Below are 25,581 nucleotides of genomic sequence, written 5' to 3' on the forward strand. Positions count from 1 at the left end.
AAACTTTCCCATTAACATGTTTCCCTTCTGATTTTAATTACATTAGATTTTTGTGCAAAAATAGTTTAAATTTTACTAATTTAAATTATCCATATTTTAGTGTGTTCTTTATCATTTATTTAGTCATGAACGCCTCTCATCCATAGATCCAAAAGATAATTTATTTGCTCCTCTAATTTATCGATGTGATCTGTTATGTCTAAGTCACATATTTATTTGGAATATATCATGTGAGGTATTGACCTAAACCTAATTTGTACCAGATTATTTCCCACTTTTCCCAGTAGTTTTTGTGAAATAGTGAGTCTTTTCCACATTAATAGATCTTTGGATTTATCAAATACTAGATTGTTGTGTTTGCTTCTGTATGTTTTTTTTTAATCAAAGCTGTTCCATTTACTGACCTCCCTATTTGTTAACCAGTATCAGATTTTTTCAAACTGCTTTTCAAGTTGTACATCCTGAGATCTGGTACCAATAGACCTCCCCCACTTCTTTCCCACTTTTTTTTTCCATTATTACTCCAGAGAATCTTTTGTTCCTCCATATAAATGTTATTATATTTCCTAACTATATAAAATACTCCTTTGGTAATGATTGGTATAGCACCAAAGAAATAAATTAATTTGGATAGTAATAACATTTGTATTACATTGGCTCAAATTACCCATAAGCAATTAATGTTTCTCCAATTATTTAGGTCTGTCTTTATTTCTCTAGTGTTTTATAATTGGACTTAGAGTTTCTGAGCACATCTTGGTAGATACATGCTACAATTCTGAACAGAACTTCTTTCTAGCTCCTCCTACTGAATTTTCTTGACAATATACAGGAATTCTGATGGCTTATGTGAATGAATTTGCAAATTTGTTGAATTTATTAACTGCTTCAATTAATTTTTAGTTGACACTTTTCTAAGTAAAAAGCAACAATTTTGCTTTTTTCTTTCTCTAGTTTATTCCCTCTACTTCTCTTTCTTGTGTTATTGTTCTAGCTAGAAGTAATGACAATGATATCTATGATTTGACTGGAATTGTCTCTAGCTTTTTTCTATTACATATAATGTTTGCTCTTAGAGTGAGATAAATAAAAACTTTAAGGAAATATCCATTTATTCTTATGATTCCAAAAGTTTTTAATAGAAACAGGTACTGAATTTTGTCAAAAGCATAAACTGATATAATCAAAAGTATTATATTAACGATGTATCATGTTTATATTCTTCCTTATATTGAAACAATCCTGAATGTATCACACAAACCCAACTTAATCACAGTATATAATCTTTCTAAAATGTTGCCATAAGCTACTTGCTTTTAAAATGTTTATGTCAATATTTACTAGAGATATTGGGGGTTTTGGATACTTTCTTTCTTCTCCCTGCTTTAGGTAGCAAGACCATATTTGTATACTAGAGAGAGATTTGAAGAGTATTTCCTTTACTGCAATTTATATATTTAAATTAATTTTCTTTGAATGGCTGAGAGAATCCAATTATAAACACATCAGGCCTTGAAGGTTGTTGCCTAATTTCTTTTTTTTTTTTTTTTTTGATACCGACTTATCTATTTTTTATCTTTTGTTAACCTGAGTATTTAAAAATTTTTAAGTATTTACCAATTTCCTCCAAGTTATCAGATTTATTAACACATAATTAGGCAAAAGAGTCTGACACTTTATTTCTTCAATTGTCAAAAAATTCTCCTTTTTTTCCATTTCTGATACGAATTTTTTTAATTTTTAAATCTTATTCGTTATTTCATAGAAAATAGCTCCTAGTTTTATCAATTCAATGTTTTTTTGCTTTCTATTTTATTCATCTCTTTAATTTAGTAATTTTTTATTGTTACTCTATTGGGGATTTCTGATTTACTACTACTGACCAAATTTTTAGGTGTGTGACCAATTCATTGATTTATTTTTTCTTTTATTGATGAAAGTTTCTTAAGATAGAAAATTTTCCTATAAGAACTGCTTTAACTTCATTCCATAAGTTTATCCGAAATCATTATTGCTATCTTGGCTTTTCTAAGTTCAGCTGAAACATAATAGATTTTGCTTTAGCCACTCATTTTAACTTAATGTGCATCTTTGTATTTCAACAATATGTCTTATAAACAATATTGTCACATTCTGTTTTCTAATCTATTCTTCTATTTTCCTCATTTTTATTGGGCAAGTTCATGTTCAGGATCACAACTGTTAAATGTATATTTCTCTACAACTTGTTCTCTTATCCTTTTCTCCTATCCCTCCCCCATAGAATGCAAATAAGTAAAATGGTAAAAGAGTTTACCTGACACCTATGATCTACAAATGAAAGTCTGTTGTCTTTCTGTTGTAGCTTTTCTCTTCCCTTTGCCCCACCCATTTTACTCTTTCTTACTTTCTTTTTGCTCACCCTTCACATTCTTCTCTCTCCAATATCTGAGCTTGTTCTGTTTACAAACATTCTATTACTTTTCTGCCTTTCTTTTTATACCTCCTCTACCCTTTACTTATCTCTGTTCCCTCTTCTTTCCCTTTTATTTCTATGCCAAAATGTGTGTGTGTGTGTTCATTTTTCTTTTAACCAATTCTGATGAAAATGAGGTTCATGGGCTGTCCTTGCTCCCTCCATGACTAGATGCTCTTTATATTATGTACCTCTTTTATGCAATAGTGACTTTCCCCCCCTTCTTCCTCCTTTCCTTCCAAATATAATCCTGATTCTGATATTTCATCTTCTCTTAAAACCATTAAAACATCAAAAAAAAACAAACACACAAAAACACATATACAGTTCTTCTGTCATTTGATCCTTTCTCTATAATCTTTAAAGATATTAAGATTCTAAGGAGATATTCTCTTAATAACAGGTAATCACTTTATTTCCACATAGTATTTTTCAATTAAACAAATGGGCACCTTTCTATGTTCCTCTTGGCTCTTACATTTCTATTTAAAAATATGTATTCAGTTCTGGCTTTTTCACTGAGATGCTTAGAAGTCTTTTTTTCCATGTTTCCATTATAAATTCATTTCCCGCCCCCCCCCCAAATAGGATCATACTTAGTTTTGCCAGACAGATAATCTTGAGTTGTAAATCTTTATCTTTTGTTTTTTTGGAATATCACATTCCAAGCTGTCCTCTCCTTTGTACTAACAGCTACCAAGTCTTATGTGAACCTTACTGTGGTTTCTTGGTACTTGGAATTTTTTTCTTGTACCTGGAAACTCTGGATTTTGGCTACCATGTTCTTGGAAATTTTCATTGAGGTTTCTTTCAAGGAGTAATAGGCTTTCTTTATATTTTTGCATTGCTTTCTGATGGTAAGAATTCTAAGCAATTTTAATTTTAATTTCTTGAAAGTATAGTATCAAGACTTTTTTTGGTCATGATTTACAATTATATTATCTTTCCCTGACCTATTTTCCATGACAGTTTTTTTAATATCATGTTTCTTACTATTTCTTCTTTTTTTCAATCTCTTGATTTTGTTTTAATATTTATTATTCTCAAATCACCATTTTTTGTGTGTGGCCCTTTCTAATTTTTAGGACATTTCATTCTGGGGTAACTTTTTCCACCACCTGTTCTAAGATATCAAAATTCTCCTTACCATTCTTTCTTCCATGGCTGTTCCATTTTGTATCTTGCTTAATTCCTTTCAAGTACTCTTGTAAACTTTGTCACCTGAGACACTTTTTAATCTGGGGTTTTACTTGACCTTATGGGGTTGCTCTCCTCTTTGGAGTTTACTCTTTGGAAGTCTCTCAAACCATATTTTTTCCTCCTGGTTTTCCCAATTTTCTTTATTTGTTCATCCCATCAACTTCAGTATCTAGGTTGAGGATGTTTACTGGAACATGTTTAGCAACTGAGTGGCACTGAAACTTTTTCCCAGAGACTGTGTCAGTATGCAGATTGTGTAGATGCTGGGTATAGAGTCATAATAGATTTCCAGTCATGGGCTTAAGAAATTCTCCAGGCTGGCTTTTGCCTAGACCCTTTTTCTATCCTGCCCCACCTTCAGAGCTTGCTGTGGCTACCTTGGTCTCTGTTTTCCATTTTCCTCAGCTTATCTATTTCACAGTCAGGATTCCATGAGTCCCTAGGCTGAGTAGAAGAGGTGATTCTTCAAATTTCTTTTTAAATCAGTACATTTCTAAGTCCCACTAAGGTGTTCATGGGGCATCTAGGTTTCCTTATATTCAAGTATATCCTTTATAAAATCCTGTTGTGTTTTTTGTGCTATTTTGAAATTAGCTCTTTAAGTATATTTTCCAGTACTATATATTTACAACTTATAATCTCTATTTTATAATACCATTGCTGGAGTCTAATGTAGAATAAATTAAAACTAGTGGTATTTGTTTTAACAACAAAAAGGAATTTTAATCTTTAATTTTTTGTAAATAAATAAAACATATTTAAATTATTTACAGTATCATGGACTGTTTTTTACAACATACCCTAAACCAGGAGTTTAGTGAAATCCCTATGCCTTCACTAGTATTCCCTCATATCACTGTATCAAAGTAGTCTTGCTCATTTTACCCCCATGAAAGCTAACAAAATCATGCTTCTAAGTATGGAAAGAGTTCCATGAGCTGATGCAGAATGAAGTAAATACTAACAAGAAAACAGACTTAATGATTACAGAGATGTAAATGGAAATAATCACCATAAAATAATTGAAAGTGAATGTTGCAAAATCTCAAAGAAAAGGCTTGGCTATGACAAGATATGACAAGACATCTCTCCCTATTTGTCTGGAGAAGTGAAAGGTCCACAATTATGGAACACTGCATTTATTTTCTAACTTTTTTGCTATATTGATTGGTTTTGAGCATTTTTTCCCTTTCTCTTTTTTCTTCCTTTTTTTTCTTTAAAAATATTCGTTGTTATAGAATGGCTTTTTGGAAGAGATAGGGAGAAGAATACTGGAAAAAAATTTAAGTGATATAAAAATTAAAAATATCAATTAGAAAACTTTTAATCATGCTTCTCTGGAAATTACTTTTCAGATCTATAGACAGGGTAACATTTCATGATTAAACAAACAGTAGAGAGGACCACAGAAGATTAAAATAGTCAATTTTGAATATATAAAGTTTAAGAGCTTTGTTTTCTTCATAAACAAAACTAATGTGGTTAAAATCATAAGGGAAACAAGTAAATGGGGGAGCAAGGGAAATCTGTGGAGAAATTTTCCATGGTAAAAGTTTCATTCCCAATATATATAAGGGATGTATTTAAATGTATTTATTTAACTAAGAGCCATTTCCTAATAGATACATGGATCAAATGAGATAACATATTTTAAGTAAACCTTTGCAAACTTAAAAGTGTTGTATGAATGCTAGCTATTAGACATTAAATGGTCAAAGGAGATAAACAGTTTTCAAATGAAGACATTTAAGCTATCAACAAACCATAGGAAAAAAGGTCAAAATCATCAATAATTAAAGAAATTCAAATCTTTTAGCATTGATTTTTTAAATTTAATTTTTCTCAATTAAAAATATATTTCCTCTCCCCATAATCTCCCTCCACTGGGGGGAAAAAAAAAAACCAAAAACAATTCTCATAATGAATATGCACAGTCAAGTAAAACAAATTCCTTCATTGGCCACATCCAAAAAACATGTCTCACTGTGCACTGAGTCCATTACCTCTTTCAGATTCTCTCTTTCAGATGATGAGGAACATCAATCTCTGGAATCAAGATTGATCATTATACTGATCAGAATGCTTAAGTCTTTCAAAATGGCCACATCTTTACAGAGTTTTAATTGTAAAAATTGTTCACTTGGTTCTGTTCACTTTCTGCATCAATTCATATATATCTCCAAGTTTCTTTGAAACTGATCCTTTAACCATTTCTTACAGTACGATAGTATTGTTATAGAATTTGTTTAGCCATTCCCCAACAGATGGAATGCCCTTTAGTGTCCAGTTCTTTGTAATCATGAAAGAGTTACTATGAATATTTTTTGTACATCTATGAATTTTTCCTCTTTTTTGATCTCTTTCAGGTATAAGCCCACTGGCAATATTTCTAAGTCAAAGAATATGTACAATTTAGTGACTCTGGAGACATGGTTTTAAACTGCTTTCCAGAATGGCTCAATCAACAATGCATTAATGTGCACAGCCTCTTCAACATTTGTTATTTTCCTTTTTTGTCAACTTTGCCCATCTGATGGGTACGAGGTAGAACCTCAAAACTGCCCTACCAATTGCTAATCATTTCCCTGATTACAAATGATTTGGAGCATTTTTCATATAGCTAATGATATCCTGAATGTTCTCTTTTGAAAATCTTTTGAGCATTTATCAACTGGGGAATGGCTCTAATTCTTACAAATTTGATCCAGTTATTTATAGATCTTGGAAAAAAATCTTTTATCAGACAAACTTGATGTAAGTAGCCCCCTCCTTCTAATCTGGCAGCACTGATATTCTTTCTGCAAAATATGTTTTTAATTTTATGAATTGAAAATTATCCATGTTTTCTTCTATGATCTTCTGTATCTCGTTTGGCTATGAATTGTTCCCCCATCCATATCTAAAAGGTAAGAAATGCAAATAAAACAGATCATACCCATCAGGCTGTAAACAGGATAAAAAAGGAAAAGTATAACTTCTGGAAGGGCTGTGGAAAAAACAGGCATATTGTCATATTATAGGATAAACTGTGAATTGGTCCAGCAAGTCTGGAAGGCAACTTGGAACTATGAGTCAAATGTGATATCCTTTGACTTAAATATGTTACTGCTAGAACACTCCAAAAGATCAAAGAAAGAGGAAAGGGTCCACATACACAAAAACAGTTATCAAAGATCATTCTGTAGTAGCAAAAGAATTGGAAGCTAAAGGAGGTACTGATCTGGTCTAGAGATAGAACAGAATAGCATTGTGCCATAAGAAATGATGAAAGGGAGCATTTCAGAGAATCTTGGTTAGATTTGTATGAACTGATGAACCAGGAAAACTATCAATACAGTAATATCAGCATAAGGAAAAAATGGCTTTGAAAGACTTGAGAAATCTGATAAAATATGGTAACCAACCATGATTCCAGAAGGCTGAAGATGAAGGATACCACCCATCTCCTGACAGAGAAGTGATAGCCTCAAGATGCAGAATAAGGGATAATTTTTAGATATGCCCAAGTGAGAACTGGCTTTGTCAGACTATACATCTTTGTGACAGGTTTCCTTTTTCTTCAGTGGGAGGAGGAAGATAGAGGAGAAGTGAAAAGAAGAGAAAAAATACTTGTCAATTTAAAAAACTGAGAAAAAAGTATTCATAATCCTAAAAATTACTTATTTAATCCTTGTAGTAATAAAAAAGTTCAAATGATCACAAGTCTAGAAGAGATAAATATTTTTTTGCCAACAAACAAAAACTTACCCAGATGAATGGTAACAGTTGATTGGAAGGTCAGAAAAACCTGGATTCAAGACGTGCCTCTGGTACCAGCTAGTGGAGTGTTCTTGGATAAGTCACTTCCATCTGATTCTCTGAGTCAATGTTATGGATGACTTGCTAAAGTATAAGGAGAGTGAGAGTTTCCAGTTGGTCAATACGCATTTATTAAGCAGTAACTATTTGCCTAGCTTTGTATCATATGCTGAGGATACAAAGAAATGCAAATATATGGGCCCAGCCCTCAAATAGTTTGCACATTAATAAGACAACATGCAAACAACTATGTACATGCAAGATATGTACATGTCAGAGAGAAGACAATAGCAATGGAGGGGACCAGGAAAGAACTCTTGTAGAAGATAGGGTTTGAACTTTCCACACTGATAAAATCATAAATCCAGAGCAAAGGGGAAAAAAATCCTCTAAAATCAATAATGAAAATGGCTATTACAAATATTTCCAATGTGATTATCAATATTGTTTTAAATGAGTGGCAATATGTCAAGGAATCCACATTTGGACAAAGTCACGTTTGTATTATAATTGCATTGCATTTAACTACATGTTCCAAATGATTCTGTGATGAAAAAGGTGCCAAATGGAAAATTTTCCAAGAGCCTTTCATTAGACGTTTTATCTATGATCAATTTTGTATGATACCTCAAAAAGAAAAGTATGGAGCTATGTATTTGTGTGGAAAAACAAACAGCCTTACATGAGAGCCCAGGGTGTGATTGCCTGAACTGTTCAATGAACACAAACAAACCAACTTTTAATAAATGGTGTGTGAATTATCAAGTTGACATTTGCTTTCAGTTGAGGTATTCAGGGGTCCTTTGCCCAGCTGCGGCCCCTGGCAATGAGCCTCTTGCTTTATTGTTTGCACATGCTCTTGTGGAGGTGGGGCAACTCCCTGGGCCAAATATCCCAGTTCCAGGGGGAGCTGAGAGCTGTCTCCTGGCAGCTTCGTGATGGCTCACTCAATGGCCATGGGCTATTCAGTGACAAACTGGAATAAACTCACAGAGTTTTTACAGCTGTAAAAAAGGGACAAATTAGAGGAGCTCAGTTCTGTATTTAGCAAGTTTTTTAACCAAATCAAAATAGAAAAATCACAAATACATCATCATCAGGGCTTTTGGGCAATTTTGCATTGCTTTCTTAGACTGTCCATCTGTTTCTCATATACACATTCACTGATATGTAATTCAGCAGAATCTCCTCAATTATCCAACCTGAGAAACAATTTACTGTAAAAATAAATTCAATGACACTACAACCTTGTTGATTTACAAGTCTGTGATATTCATTGGTGTTGAAATAAGATTAAATCTGTGCTCGAGAGAACCTTGTTCAAATTTTCTTCTTATAAGGAATACAGATTCTGTAAATATATCTAATGAACTCTTGCCGAAGTTTCTAAAATTCTAAAAAAAAAAAAATGCTAGGGTGAAATCATTCTAAATAATTTTGCATGACACTGCCAAGTAGCTTCCCGTTAGACAGCTAATAAGGGACTATGTTTCTCTTTTCCATATACCTCCCCTGATTGAGCAGAATTTAGTTCTGTGAAGAAGGGGGCAGCTTACCTTCTGGGTGCAGAAATGTTCTACCCAATAATTTTCCTTCTTTTTGCTTCAGTTGTAAGAAGGAGAGAGAATTTCAAAGAACTTTGAAAGAAAAAGGAACTAACAACTCGGGAATTATTTCAGCAATGTGTTATAAAAGAGGAAAAACAAAAAAAAATTAATTACTCATGTAGTGATCATGGCTAGAAACTAAGCAAGACCATAGAGCTTTTGATGAGAATGTAGCTTGAAGCCCAGAGCTGACATACCTGGCAGGGCAAGACTAAATAGAATTCAGGGTAAAGTAGAAAAAGATCCTTCTAATCAAAATCTGCATATAAACTGTGCTTAGTCTGTCATTCTAATCAAAATCTGTGTATAAACTGTGCTAGTCAATCAATTAAGGATTAACTTAGAAAGAACTAAATTGCAATCATGTTGGTTTTTTCCCCCAGAAACATAACCCTATAACATCAGTTTTTAACTTTTTTGTGTTATGTATTTCTTTCACAGTTTGGTGAAACCCAGATTCCTTCTCAGAATTATATTTTTAGATGTACAAAATAAAATACAAAGGATTACAAAGGAAACCAACTACACCAAATTATGGTAATCAAAACATAAATTTTTTAAATTCATGGACTTCAAGTTAAGAATTTTGCTAAGAATTTTATAATTTACTGCTTTAAGGCTTGCTATGATTAGCCATTTTACTAGATTTTTAATACCTTTTTAGAGCAACAGAAAATGCAGCCTGAGCTGTGTTAAAAAGTATGTGCTTTTTGACTGTCCACGAATATGACCAAGGAACCTATCACCACCTGGTGGCAGTATACTCCAATTGAAAGAAAAGTACCAAAGACTATAAAGCAATGGCAAACATTGGATTCCTTTCTCATAAAATGGAGAGTAGTACAGGAAAACTAGAAACTACTTCTAAGAAGGTACTGCAGTGATTCAAAGGTCTATGATGTTATCATCGTGGGTATCCAATACAAGAGCGCCCAAGTCCTTTATTAATTACTTAACAGATTGTGTGCTATAAAGAGCCATTAGCTTTGGACCAATCCACTGATGAGATGATTCTAGTCTTGTCTAGTCTTCTACCCAATCTCTCCCCAGGCCTGTACTTAATGTCCTTCCAGTTTGGTAGCTCTGCTAATCCTTATCTCTATTTGTATCATCTTCAAGGTCCCAGGATTGCCTCCTCACCAGGATGGGGCACTACAAGAAGACTTTGGCAGAAATGGCAGATATAACGTCCCTCAATTCACTCTTCCCCAAGATTTAAGAATATGGTGCCATGCAGTACTTTCTCTTAACTTCCCCTGAAGGGGATTTCTCCTCTCCCAAAGAGAAAATGAAGGGGCAACTTCCCCACTGGGTTTTGCAGTGGCTAAATGCCAAGAACACAACAAGGCTTGAATTGCTTTTAATCGAATCTAGGAGGAACTCAACTTCTGTTATGTCATGGATCCGCTGCCGGTCTGGTGAAGCCTATGGAACCCTTCTCACCTAGCATTCAACAAGTACCTACTATGCATCAGGAACTGTCCTAAGCACTAAGAATAAGCAAAAACCTTGTCCCCACCCAAGGAGCTCAGAAGCTAAAGGCGGGGACAACATGCAAAGAGCAATGTACAAACAAGCTGAAAGACATGATAAACTGGAGATAATTAACACAGGGAAGACCCTATCTTTATGGTGGATTGGGAAAGGCTTCATGTAAAAGGTAGGATTTTGACTGGGATTCAAAGGCAACAAGAAAATCCAGGAGGTGGAGATGATGAGATAAAACATTCCAGAGTGTTGTGTGCAAGGAACTGAGGAGGCTGAGGTCACTGCCCAGAGTATGTGGGGGCTGAGGGAAAGGATAAGGTCTAAGAAGCTTGGAAACATAGGAAGAAACTAAGCTACACAGGGCTTTAAAAACCACATTTTATTTTTGATCCCAGAGGAAGCCCCTGGAGTTTAGAGTAGATGTATACAATATAGAGGATTACAAAGGACACCTATTATTCTACTGAAACAACTTATTCTGAAGGCTGCAGCATACTGGAAGGACTGGCTATGGGCCCCTGGAACAGACCTGGGAGCTCCCCAAGTGGGTCTCACCCTCGGAACGAGAGCCGAGGGACCAACTTATCCTTTCCAGAAGAAAACTCTGAGATGTTATCAATAAAATCAGGCCTTCCTTTGAAACGGCTCATGGCAAACACAACCGCCCCTAACATAGCAAGAAAATGACCAAGATGTTTTATATATTTTTCCACCCGTCTGTTTATCATATAACTACCACTGGCAGTAGAGACGGCTCGCCAATTCTCAAGCGATATCAGCTCAAGCGCTCAGCATTGTTAGGGGAATGAGCTCATGGCCTATTTCAGTTTTAAATTAACATTTGGCAGTCACCCTGGTAATCAAAACAAATGATTCAGTCATTTAGAATAGATTTATTAGTTGTGTCCTTTTTTTCCTTCCTACTTTTTTAACATCTCTGGAATATTTTGCCACAGGAGAGTAGCGATCCAGCCTAACATGAATACATAAGCGTAATATTTGGAAGTGTTGCTACGGTGATGAGGTAACATGTGAATATCTAAGTCATCTCCAGTCTCTAACAAGAGGATTGGGAATGCAGACTGGTGGGAAGACATGGTATTATGGAATTCATGGCTCAGAGGCACTAGGAAGCAGGTGCTGTCTGTGTTTTTCCCTCCACTGATTCACATACACTAGGCCACAAAAACGTTGTGACAATTCCCATGCATTCCTTATCAACCCTCCAAGCACTACCTTGCATGCTTGAAAAAGTCTATGTTATAGTTGCAATGGGTTTTGGTTTTCTTGCCTTTTCAATGGAGAGGGGAGGGAGATGAAGAGAATTCAAAACTGAACTGGATTGTACTTAGTAGGATTGCACGCAGCAGGGAGTAAACAAAAATTTGTTAAACCTGAAAACAAAAAGCTTAAGTTAGGGTTAAGGGAAAAGGGAATGGGCACACACTTTTCTAACCCAGAGCAGGAAACCTCAAACCTCATAGGAAATGCATTTCTCCATCTACTCCAAAATGGGTCAAAGGCATAATGGTTTCCTTTTCCAGATGAGGATGGTGGTGGTGTTCCTCAGTCATATCAGTTATATCCAACTCTTCATGACCCCACTTGGGGTTGTTTTGGCAGATACTAGAGTCATTTCCTTCATTGGCTCATTTTACCGGTGAGGAACTGAGGCAAACGGGGTAAAGTGGCTTGCCCATGGTCACATAGCTGGTAAGTGTCTGGGACCAATTTGAATTCAGAAAGATGTCTTCCTGACTCCTGGCACTACCTAGCCTCCTCATGAAGATGATGATTTTATACCAAGCCAGATCAATCATCTTCTGGCTGGGCACCAACCAAGAGCACCATCCTCCTTCTGAACATAGTAGATCCCATTAAGAAAGCAACTAAAACAGCTGCTTCTATTATTTTGATTGAATAAATAACATAACTTCAAAGTAGCAGGACTGGAGGAGGAAAGCTTACCCATCACATATCACAACAAAGTGTTGCTTAAAGTTGAAAGACTTTGGGAATGGCAGGAAAAATTGGACCAAGCCCTAAAGTTGGCAACATCTGTGGTAAGGCTGTAAGAAACTGTAATCAAGTATTCATTAATACTTTCTTCCATCCATCTTTTTACAAGTCCAATGTAGACACTTGGGCATTTCCAAATATGGAGAAATAATTGGCCCATTTGATAAGAAACTGCTTTGCAATATAGTTGAATGACATATACACCCGTATCTAAGCTTAGTCACCCCAACAAGTTCACTGTAACTTCCCCAAGGAAATCCACCCATACTTTTCTTGTCTCCCTAACTGAACTCAGCAAAATGGCTGGCCAATAATACTTCAAGGATACTTCATTGGGATGAGTCCTTCCTCCACTGAAATAGATCACAGCCCCTCCATGCTTTAACACGGCATTACTACTTTTCATTATTACTATAAGAAATTTTAAAACTGTCACTGGTGGCCAAATCTCTTTATAGACTCCCAGAGGCTGGTGCTTCAATGGCAGACACCTCATCCATTCTCAATCTCTGCACTTGAAGCTTTTCTAGAATGCTAGCACCTGACAGAGCTTGAACTCTGTCAACCTAGTCGCCGCAATACCACTATGAGGCAATGAAGGAAAACTTGAACAAAGATGGTCAATCACTCAAAATAACTGGGACAGGGACTGGATCATTTTTCTCCCAGTGCCAATAATAATGCCTTGCATATAGAAAACACTTAATATTTGTTGGATGTATTTGCTTTCACATCAGTTTTTGACCTTTACCATTGCATACGAATTTCATACGATCCTGATGATGATAATAATACTGTCATTGATACCGCAAGCAGGTAGGTAGATTCAAGGAAGCATTGCATATGTTCTAAATAAGCCTTGGCAACTACTTAAAAATACTACTGATTCAAACTCAACCAACCATAAGACCTGAATCACTCCTTAAAGCTTTTTAATTAAGACTGACCTTTTTGAAATTGAATTTTTCTGGGAAAGGATGTAATCAATAGAAGGGCTCCAGATGGAGGGGAAAAGAATTAGAATAGTTTACCTCTCATGGCCCCAGTCCTGGACATTTTACTCCCTCCTCCACTCCCATCTGCCAGTTAGGGGATACAAGTGGGAAGGGAAGCTGCGAGGAAGGAAATGGACACAAAAGGAAAGATACATCCACCTACTCTGCTACCCCATATCCACCTGTCCAGATTTAACCAAAGCGAATACTACTGGGAGTTTCCCTAGATCATCTGCTCTATATCAGCAGGTCTGGGGCTCCCTAGTCTAGCCTGTTCTGGTACCAGGTAGGAATGGAGAATATATGGATCACAGAATGCTAGTGCTCTAAGATGCTAGAAATGACCTTAGAAGGTCACCTAGTCCAACACCTTCATCTTACAGATAAGGAAACAAAGGCCCCACAAGATTAAGTGAATTGCCCAAAGTCACCCAGCTAGAATAGGAATGAATCTACTGACTCCAACTCCACTCTTTCTTTCCTCAGTACCATGCTGTTCCAATACATGCAAAATCATTCTTTTAAAATCCCATTAATAAATTCACTTTCAAGAAACCACCCTGTAAACTAAGGCTGTCACATAAAATCCCAGTAAGTCTCCTGTTCAAATACTTGTAATTCACTTTCCTGATAAGACACCTGAATTACCCACTCTAACACTCCCTTGTCAACCTTGTGTGCACTTATTTTCAGGGTATTACTCTAGTTTTTTACCAGACACAACACAAACAATACCATACAAGTCAAAAAATGACAATGGAATTCAAACCAGAAGTATACCAACTAAGTTGCAATGACAGAAAAGCAATCAAATACAGAGCCTAAACACTGAGGGAACAGGAATGCTTTAAACGAAAGCATCTTCAAGTCATCCCATCCCGCCAGAAACCATAAGGGAAATTTGAGAAGCCCAACATTCTATAACGTGGCTAGAGGCAAGGCTGTGGTGGAGGAACAATCACCTTTCACAAACTATACTCTGAATTTAGTCATATATTTTTCTTATTTGAATGGTCAATCTAGCATGGTAACCAGAAACACCGACTTAGATTAAGCAATAAAAAGCTTTTCAGATACTATCTGAAACAAATTATTTCTTAAAAAATCTCATGATCCTACCGGGACAGATACTCTCAGAACTGCTGCAGATTGCAGCTTTTAGAGGATGGATCTTCACAAGTTTCTGAGGCTCAAGGCTCCATCATCCAGGGGCTATGATTTTATTAAGAGCCTAGCTTACAGCTTAACTGAATTCTGGTTAACTTAACCAACTGAACTTTGGTCTCCAGAAAGTCAGGAATGTAATCCATTTCTGGGAACATACAAGAAGCTTTCCCATTTTGGTAGGCTCTGACAGAATTTGGGATATTTGCAAGCACATCCCTCAAAAACCCAGGATCACCTCCATGCCATGGAAGCATTAGAAAAGAGCATAAGTGGCAGTATCAGAAATCTAATGACTTGGCCATCATTTAACATCCCTTTGTTGGAAAAAAAAAACCTTCCTTTGTTTAAAATAATTATTACATAGAAGAGTTTAGATGAAAATTGCCTTTTTAAAATAGTTCCAATGAAATCTGGATTTAAGTACAAAGCTATCAGTTTAGTAAGGTAACAACTAGATAGGCACTGAAGACGTGAAGTTAGATCTTAGCTTTCATAAATCCAGACATTCAATTTCATGTCTTAGAATAAGTACTTACACATTACACTTGATTTTAAGTCAACCTGACTTAAGTTAGCAGCTAGAAAGATGGGTGCAGATGGCTTTCTGCATCACAAGACCACTGGGACTGGCTTGAATCATCTCATTGTTGAAAAGAGCCACGTCCATCACAGTTGATCATCATATTATCTTGTTGTTGCTATGTACAATGTTCTCTTGGTTCTACTCACTTCATTTACCATCAGTTCCCATATGACTTCCCTATTTCTTTTGAAGATGCCATCACCATCACTTTAAATACTTAAAAAAAAATAACCAATAAAGCTTAAATAATCAATATCTCCATATTTTTTTCCAGGACTGTGATTAGTATGTCAAATCACTCCATCAATAAGCACTCAGAAATTGAGCCTATGATCACATGATTAGTGCATGTCTGAGGCTGGCTCCCTCTCCTCACAAGATTCCTAAACATTGGATTTGAATGACAACACTGTGAGAAGTTTCCCTTTTTCCTTAAATGCATATCCACTGAAGTGAATACTTATTCATATAATCCTTGAAGACCTCCTCCACAGAAGCCTCCATCCAATGGACCAGGGGCTTTCCTTGAAATCTCTTGATAGTAGGAAAATAGCAATGGAGTATACTCACTGGTCATCTTTGTTCTAAGTAGGATGATGCTCTCTGCCTTTTTTTAGTCACATATTTGTCTAATGATATTCTTTATGCCATTTTTTCCATTCCAGTTCCTTGTTTGTAAGGAGCTACAACCTACTCCCACCTACCATGCTCCTCTCCATCATCCTTTTGGTGAACCTCAATTTTAATTCTTGAGAAAATGTGGAAATCCATAGAATTGACACCCATGTGGAGCTTTAGTTCAAATACACAAACTCTCTTTGATACCTGCTTTAGGCCTTGCAAAAGGACTAAGAGGAGAAGGGGCAAGGAACAAGCATATTTATTAAACACTTACTATGTGCCAAGCACTTTTATAGATATGATTTCATTTTTAATCCAACAGTGAGCTTATATTGAAGCCTCATTACCATATGTAACCCTGGGCCTGGATAGCAACACCAACTAGAGTTGTCCACAGATAAAGAATGACCCTTCTTTTTCATTTCTTACAAATGTACTTTATGAGTAAGGAAATAAAAACAAGTGGGCCATTCAGTATAGAAGCAAAATTAAAGATCTCTCACTTCCTGGACCTAGGTGGTTTTGTACGAAATGCTTCAGAAGAACATATAGCCCCATTCCAGCTTAAACAAAAGTAGATTTTTTTCACCCAAGTGTAATTTCCTTTCTACAGAACAATTCTGTGAGGCTTTTAGTGAGCTCACAATAAAGTTTATCTGAAGGCAAAATTCTCAAGTATTCATCTCCAGGCAAACAGGAAATGGTCCTGTGAATTCAACACAGTTCCCAAAAGTTTTCTTACAATATTATTTTATCTTTAAAAATACAGGAGGAAATTGTATCTAGGCTATCAGTCTGGACTTTGTACAAAAAAAAAAGGAGGAATTTAATAAATTAAGGCTAAGTTGAAAAGTGGATTTTAAATGGGCATCTAATGTTGTGAATAAAATACTCTCCCCATCCTTCATCTGCTTTGTCAAGTGGATGTAGTTATATGAGGTTTATTCCTTAAATTAAAAGATGGAGTCACTGCACTGACTTTGCCAAATGGTTCAAGGTGCCAAAAAAAGGCTCAGAAAAAGAGCTGCCTTCAAAGGCATTCACACTCCTTAGAACTTTAAAGGAGACCATCAAGCCCAAGAATTCTTAACCTTTTTGCTTCATAGACCCTTGTTGCAATCTGTGAAGATTTTGGATACACATCTTAGAATCACGTTTTTAAGTACAAAACACAAAACACATAGTATTAGGAAGGAAATCAATTATATTAAATATAGTTACCAAAATATTTTTAAACACAAGGTCGTGGACTCCATGTTAAGACCTCCTGATTGAGTCTAACCCGTTCATTTTACAAATGAAGAAATTAAGGTCCAGAAAGAGGGCTGGTGCTAAATGTCAAGGTCATGGTAACATATGGGGATACAATTTCTCTGATTTTGTTTAAGTTCAGTCTTACGGGGTAACAGATGTCCTTGAAAGACAAGGCAGGGCTGAGGAATGTCAATAAAATATATCATTTTCTGAAATAATTCGAATTACAGTTATTTATAGGGCCATGGTTAAGAAATTGCTAAAATATTCCATTTTTGTTCATTCCATTTGTCCATTTTGTATAAACTCATATATATCCCTCAACAAAAATAATTTATATTACAAACTTGTTTTGTTGATGTATACTATTTAGGCCCTAAGAATCCTGATTAATAAGTGTAAGTAGGATTAGCCAAAGCAATGAGCAGGCACATGACTAAATATGGCAAGTAGACATCTACAATTAAAGACAAATACAAGAATAGCACATGTAAAAGAAGGCTTGGCACTGGTCCCTCAAAAATATTATACTTGTATCGTGTGTGTTTTGTGTGTGTGTTTAAATGAAGGAAAACACAATAGCAATCATATAAGCATAAGACAAAGACAATACTTAATACATGAACAAATAAAGTATTTATTAGGCACTTTCTTGGCACAAAACACTGTGCTAAGTGCTGGGGACAAAAAGAACAGGGTCACAGCCCGTGCCCTCACAGAGGTTACACTCTAATGGGAGAGACAACACACAGGGAAAGTTTCTGCTACAAGTTAGATGGAAAAATCTCATGATCCTTAGGGGTTCAGTAACAAAGCAGACAATAAGGCCTCTTTAACATCATTTATACCAATAAAATTCTATCAGTTTCTGTAATTGAACCATTTGACAGGCTCAAGGTCTGTGATGGTAAGACATTTCTTTTCTGGGTCTTCAGTAGCTATAGCTGTACACAGGCCCTACAAAAGCAATAATCAGACTGATATCCCCTTGGATTTGCTTCCCAGATTGATAGCTGAGGTTACCAGGCCAGAAATCTCACTATTCCAAACCCAATTGACTTCAAGGTCTTTGGCTGTCTCCATCAATGACTTTAGGGAAGATGTCAAAGTGGAGGTTTGACCTGCCTGGTACATATTGCCTCCTGTCTCTCCTTCATGATGCTATGCTGGGCAGTTGGTTGGTAGTGAGTGGGGATGACTGGCCCCTTTCTCCATAAGAATTGCTTTCCAGGGTGATGGCTGTGAAGGCTGAGTTAGAAGTAAGAATGGTGATCTGGGCATTGTTACTGCTCCCAGGGCTCCTGGACACAGAAACCTATTACTGGCAGTTGGTCAGTAACCCCCACTCTACAAGAGTTCTTTGTAGAATCCCAACCATTTCCTGCAGTCACTTTCTAAACTGCCAGGGTGTCTAAGCTTTCAATTGCTATGGAATGGCATTTCATCTACTTCCTATCTGGTATCTTCCCCATATAACAATCAAGAGCTAAATCTCAGCCCTCATGTTGTTCCTGACCTAGATCAGAGATGTCCTAAGTTGAGGCCAGAGCTAAGCACAAGACTTTTGGCTCATTCCTCAACTAAGAGATACCCTGTATGTATATGTCTACACAAACTCAGACACACACACATTAAGTAGTAAACGTGGCATTATCCTAGAAAAGCCACAATGACAAAAGTAACCCTTCTGCTCAGACCTGAGGCTCTCCAGCATGATCAGGAAGGTTCACTTGAACTTCAACCCTTGGGTCCAGCCTCCTCAAGGAGATCTTGCCAGCACTCATACATCCTTAAATGGCTTACTTATATTATTATATTTATTATATTTTATTATATATATATATAAAAATACTTGGCCCACAACACCTAAGTCACTATAGAAGCTTTCTGTTTTCAGCATGACTATAGCTATGCATCCTGGGTAAAATAATCCATTGTTAACAGGCTATTGCTTCTATTTATCCTAGTTCATCATAAAATGGCCATACACACAAACTTAAACAGCTTTCTAGTACTTGTACCCTCCAACATATGGTACAAGTTGGTAGCATCATGCTTTGAACACATCATGCATAAAACACTTCTCAGAGATTTGTTACCATCTCTACTGACTTGTGTTCAAAGTCATCACATCTAACTTTCCTGACAACAAAATACAATACTATGAAAAGTACCAAATTGTTTCCAGACTGTACTTCACTTCTCATTCAACCATCTATCCCCAGACTCTTGCCATCTGGCCTCAGATTCCCTCCCCTCTCCCCACTAGACCCTCCAGGGCTAGATCTCTAATGACCATAAATCCTCACCCCACTCTCAGCCCCAAAGAGAGTTCATCTACTCAGCTTTGGAAGTCTGTCCAGAGGCTGCGCTGTCATGAACATTGAGTACAAATGTAACCTAACCCACCATCCCTAATCCAGCAGGCCCCGGGCATGCTTCCTCACTCATCCAGCCATCCACCCTCGGAATCTTACCTAAAGCTGGAGAGGAACAAGTCTAACTCCGTGACAACCGTAAGCAGAGACTCAAAGAAAAAAAAAAAGGGGGGGGGGGTAGTTCACAAAGACTACAGGAATACCTAGAAAAATGATGCAAAAGGTAAAACTTGAAACAAAGGTTTTGAAGAACTGGTAGAATAAGTAGCAAACCTTGCCCAAGAAATGGAATCCCTGAAAAACAAAATTGACAAGAATTCAACGACTTCACGAAACATTAAGAAATATTAGAACAAAATCAAAAGATTTTAAAAAGCAAAAGAAACTGTAAGACATCTGATATACAAAAAAAAAAAAATTGACCTGGAAAAATAGGTCAAGGACAGTTAATTTAAGAACCTTGGAATTCCTTGAAAACCAACTTTAAAAAAAAATAAAGATTAGAAAGCATGTTTCAAGATGTAATCAATGAAAACTGCCCAGATTGATCAGAACTAGAGAATAAAGTAACCTAAAGAATCCATTGATCACTTCCTGAAAAGAACCCCAATAGGAAAAGTTCCAGAAAATTAGCAGTCAAAATGGAAAGCTCCGGAACAAAGAAAAAATATCATAAGCATTGTGAGGAAGGCAGTTCAAACACCAAGAATTTACAGCATCACATAAAACCTAGCATCTTGAACAAAACACCAGAGGAAGTCTTGAAATACAATATTCTAATATAAAAGAGAGAGGCTCAAAATCAAGAATATCTTGCCTGACCAAAAAAAAAAAAAAAAAAAAAAAAAAAAAAAAGAATAACTTGTCCTGCAACACCAAGTATTCTCTTAGGGGAAAAGGAGATGGATCTTTAATAGAAGAGGAATTTGGGGCAGCTAAGTGGCCCAGTGGATAGAGATCCAGCCCTGAAATCAAGAGGACCCAAGTTGGTCTCAGACACTTAACACCTCCTAGATGTGTGACCCTGGGTAAGTCATTTAACCCCATTTGCCTCAGGGAAAAAAAATAGAAGAGGTATTTAAGACAGTATTTAATATAAACAGGATAGGATTGAACTGGTTCTTTTCCAAAGGTTTGAAGAAAATGAGTAGGTAGACAGGAAAGAAACACTAGTATAGAAAGAAAGGAGGTGGTAGAATTTGCTACTTTTCATTATCAAAGAGAATGAGAAAAATGTAATGGCCAGGCGGCCAGGCCCCCACCTCCAGGATTTGTGAGGAAGTAAGGTATCTATCTTAGGATCAAGAAGTGGAAGACACAAGGAGAAGGAGGCATGCATTTCCACACACAATCACTGTATGAATTTGTTTTGCCTAGCTATGTTTAATTATTAGGATTTTTCTCCTTTGTTGTTCCTGACAAAGAGCAGGGAGGCAGCCACAGCAAAGCCAAGAAACAGAGCAGAGAAGGGAAGACAGAAAAAGAATCAAAACGAAAAATGGAGAATGAGAAAAAGGAAAAGACAGGGGAAGAGAGAGAGAGCACATCAGTGTAATATGTTTTAGCATACAAAGTACAAAAAAGCAATAGTTTTTGAAGTCATGGATAGAATTGCATACTTAAAAAAAAACCAAGCTCCATGGAAAAGGAGATTTTTGTATTTTGCTGTGTGTGTAGAGAGTTCTTGTATTTAAAGAGCAGGATTTAAATTTTAAAAGTCAATGACAGTTGACCGGACCTTGATGCTATTCACCTCACCAGCACAGGTAAACCTGAACACTCCCTTGCCCAGCCACTGGTTTTTTCCCCAGCTGGTGGCTCTGCCCTAGACTTCCCCATGTCATTCCTGGGGAACTTCTTCCTTCTGCAAGATCAGATCAGCTCTGTCCCTGGGGCCCCTAATTAAGAGAGGGGGACACGGAAGAAATCTCCCAAAACTTCCATTTGAGGAGAATGTCCAAGCCAGACATTTATTCCTTTCCCATCAAGTTACACTCCTCTGGACTTTGCTATCATGTCCCCACCAGGTAACTCCAATCTATCCCTCCTCCTTTCCAGCTTCCTTCAGTATGTTATCTTCTTTCATTAGACTATACATTCCTTGAGGGCAGGGACTATATTATAATTTTATTTCCAGCAACTTTGTATGTATTTAAATCTATTTTTATTGACTTCTGTGTTATCCCCATTCTTGAGGGCAGAGGGAAGGTCTCCACTTTTGATTTTTTTTTATCTCCTGTGAAGGGTCTGGCATGCAGTAGGTACTTGATAAATGCCTTTCCATTCAGGCATATTTATTTAATGAGCTCAACTCCTAGATCATAAATTGTAAGTGCACTCAGAACTATAAGCTCTCCACATAATTCAAGATATATTACCACACACCCTGTTTCTTTTGGCTTTTATTTGTAAGCATACAGGGATACAATGGACAGCCATACTTAAACATGCCATCATATCCTAACTATGATGGAAGCAAGTGGCCTTGCATATTTAAAAAATGTCAAGACATCATACAGTCCAAAGATAGCTTTAAAAATATCAAGGCCATTTCAAATGAGAAAACTGGACAAAAACTCTTAGCAGAGCATCTGGGGGTGCTCTAGCTTCCATTCAAGTCTCTCCCCTCCAAAAGAAGCTCCCATGGGTTCAAGATATTCTGTGAGATGAGAGCCATTCAACCATTATACCTATCAAGCCTCCACTAGTATTTTCATCATTTTTTTAGTGAGACAAAAGACAAAATTAGTTCATTAATTTTATTTCATGCAATAGTAACACTGGAATGTCCCCTGTGGGAATGCAGCATACACTTCTGAGTGGGCATCACTCATGGCAAGCAGGATACAGAGCAGAAGGCCTGAGCAACATCATTTATGAAAGGGCACTAGGATGAAAGCCCGCCTGGCTTGGCAACATACAAAGAGGAGCCCACAGCCTGGCGTGGCTGAGATTCCTCTACAGGAGTAATCGTGGCAACACGTGGGGGGCTGCTCCCTTGGGAAAGCACACGTGGGGATGCTCTCACACGGCCAGGCAGCACGCATGTGGAAGCACCCACAGAGGCAGGCAGCAAGCGTGAAGGTGGGACTGCCTGGGCAAGCAGCACACAAGGAGGAGCACACAGCTGGCCACATAAGACATGCAAAGGAGCACACAGGTGAGCAGGTAGCACACGTGGCTGGACTCCCACATTGAGGCATTGTTGGTGAAACACACATGTTTGCCTGTGGCACATAGGACGTGACTCCTGTGTGGAAGCAATCGTAGAAGGCCTATGGAGTCGGGCAGCAGAAGCAGAGCCCCTGCGTCGTGAAGGAGCACCCAACTGGCCAGGAATCACAGGAACAGGGATCTCCCAAGCAGAAACATTGGTGGAGCAGGGTGGACATTGCCAGGCAGCACGTGGAGAAGAGCACACACATGAATCAACTCTACGCCAGGAGACAGGTACCTGAGAACCCTCAGGCAGGAGCAAATGGGGTGGAGGAAAGGTGGTCACACAGTGTACAGTGGGTGGCACCCACACAGGCAGCAGAGGGGTCAGGGGACCCACATGGATTGGCACCAAAGGGACAGAATTTGATGGGCGCACACGTACAGAAGACATCTGGAAGGGCATGGGCTAATGGTACCCGTAGCCAGAATACACAGGTGGAAATGCAATGGATACCTCACACCCCCAAGATTGTCAGTGTTTGCTGATGTCTGTGAACTGCTCCAGCTGTTTGCTCCTCACTGGTCTCGAAGGGCTTACAATCTTTGCCGGGCTCGGTGCTTCACTGATACCACGCGGTTCTTAGGCACGGCTCTGCTGGGTATGAAGGAGGGCAAAGAGTTTCTCTCTGCTACCAGTTTCCAGGCCTCGGCCGGACACCGGAGCCGAGGTGACTCCCAGGGGAGGAGGGGCTCTACCATTGGTCTCCCTGAACCCAAACGCAGCCAAGGCCCGTCCAGACCAAGACTTCCCACCCAGAAGAAATCCTCTGAAGCCCCCTCCCCACCCCGAGCTCCATGGGGCTTCGCTCCAGGGGAGAATCCTGAGCCAATCTCTCTCAGGGCACAGACCAGTGGCCACCAGGGCCGGGGAGCTTTATGGATCTGTCCCTGAACGACCCAGGCCAAGGACAATGTCTCCATCCCAAGTCCGGGCCCAACTTAGGGTTATAAAGTCCCTTTCTGCTTTTCAGTCAGTTGTTCATTGGCATCCTGAAGACCTTTCCAGTCCTCTCCAGAATGGTCTTTACCAACGGGGGCCAGGTAATGTTTTGCTAAATGGCAAACGCTAGTCGGCCTAAGATTCCACGGGCATTTAATCCAACTTGGAACTTTTCTGTGCCTTACAAAGAGCAACGTTTCTGTCCAAAACCTCTCTCACACTATTTCAGAAAATACCCTCCCCAACTTCAGTTAATCCCAAAAAAACCTTGAACTTCTGAACCCCTTGAAAACCATTTAGGGGATTCTTTTCAAAAACCATCTGACCTACATCTCAGGTCCTATTTTTCTTAACCTCTTCCCACCAAGATCCACTGGTCCCTCAAAGAAATAAAAGGGAGGGAAAGACAGGGAGCATTTTGTAAAACCCAGGTGAGTAAGAGGAAAAACATGATTCTCTATTTCAATGCTTTGCTCCCAATTCCTGCCTTCTTAGGAATCCACGTGTCGCAGCAAGCCTTCAACACTTGGAGCAAGCCTAGGTGAGCAGAGAATGCAGGAATATCACAGGGACCAAAGGTGAAGATGTCTGGTGGGAGGTATTGAACAAGGATCAGCACCTGGTACCTTATATCAAGCTGTCTGGACTTTTAAATGAAAGATTATAATGTAAGAAGGAGGGTAGAATGCTATTGGGAGTACTTAGACCCATGTGTTTTTATTAACTGATAAAATGGGGGAAAGAAGTGGAAAAAAAAGAGAAATTTACGTGACAATTTTGCGGTATATTGGAAAGGAGTAGCAAGTTGTGCATCACAGATGAGCAGTTCAGTCTACAATTTCTATTGTATTGTACCACATTATAGAGATGCTTCTTTTGGTGCATAAATTAAAAAAAAAAAAGAGCAAGAGAAAAGTCCCAAGAGTAGGGGGAACGAAGACAAGGAATGAAATAGAACGAAGGGGATCTCGGCCCCTGCTTGGACACAGAGACTTTTCCACAGGAAACACTGAAAGCAAAGCAAAGGTGGGAGGAAACGGCTGTGCAATACTGCCTAACGTGCTTGATGTGCTCATTACTTTTGTGGAATTCCTCTCTTCTGATCTCTCTCTCTCTTTTTTTTTTCTTTTTTTTAAATAAAAGATGGCTCTCTGGGAAGGCAGGACTGAGGGGAGACACTGGAAAATGTAGATTATAGTACAACAAACGACATCAAGAAAAACAACTTTAAATCTTAGTAATAGATAATATAGTCTAATACAGAAATGTTGCAAATAACTGTGCATGGGTAACCTATTTGAGATTGCTTGCTGTCTTGGGGAGAGAGGAGGAATGGGAGAAAAAAACTTGGAATTCAAAATCTTACAGAAAACACATGTAAAATGTATGGGATTGCTGTCATCTAGGGGAGGGAGTAGAGGGAGAGAGGGGATAATTTGGAAAAATGATTACAAGGGATAATGGTATAAAAAAATTACTCATGCATATGTACTGTCAAAAAAATTTTATAAAAAAAAAATCTTACAGAAATTAATGCTGAAAACTATCTTTACATGTAAGTGGGAAAATCAAATATCAGTAAAGAAAAACAAATTTTTAAAATTAAAAAAAAAAATTGGTGATAAAACACTTTACATTGCAAACTCTCCGGTACTCAAATACTAGTTATTGTGTGTGCATCATATTACCACTAGCAGAACATAAGCTCCTCAAGGGCAGGAAGATGCAAGTCTGCATCTCTAGTACTTAGCCTATAGCAGGTACTTCACAATGATTGCTAAATTGGAAAAAAAAAACAAAAAACAAAAAAAAAACAAAAAAAAACATTACGTTTTCTGTTTGCAGGGAAGCCTAATT

At 37.6% G+C, this 25,581-nt stretch overlaps 1 protein-coding gene across 15 annotated transcripts in view; it reads right to left on the reverse strand.

Annotated features, from left to right (window-relative positions):
- FHL1 (four and a half LIM domains 1) overlaps window positions 1-25,581 on the reverse strand; it is a 93,639-nt gene that overhangs the window by 59,398 nt on the left and 8,660 nt on the right. For 9 of the 15 annotated variants that reach the window (XM_074277884.1, XM_074277883.1, XM_074277882.1 and 6 more), the window contains exon 2: window positions 7,403-7,537. The exons of 1 other annotated variant lie outside the window; for it this stretch is intronic. The gene's annotated coding sequence lies outside the window, so the exon portion shown is untranslated. Of the gene's footprint in view, window positions 1-7,402; window positions 7,538-23,238; window positions 23,380-25,581 lie in introns of all 15 variants that reach the window. 5 more of the 15 variants (XM_074277881.1, XM_074277880.1, XM_074277871.1 and 2 more) reach the window with 2 other exon arrangements.

Source organism: Sminthopsis crassicaudata, chromosome X (genome assembly GCF_048593235.1).
Source record: "Sminthopsis crassicaudata isolate SCR6 chromosome X, ASM4859323v1, whole genome shotgun sequence".
In the NCBI taxonomy this organism is placed as follows: Eukaryota; Metazoa; Chordata; class Mammalia; order Dasyuromorphia; family Dasyuridae; genus Sminthopsis; species Sminthopsis crassicaudata.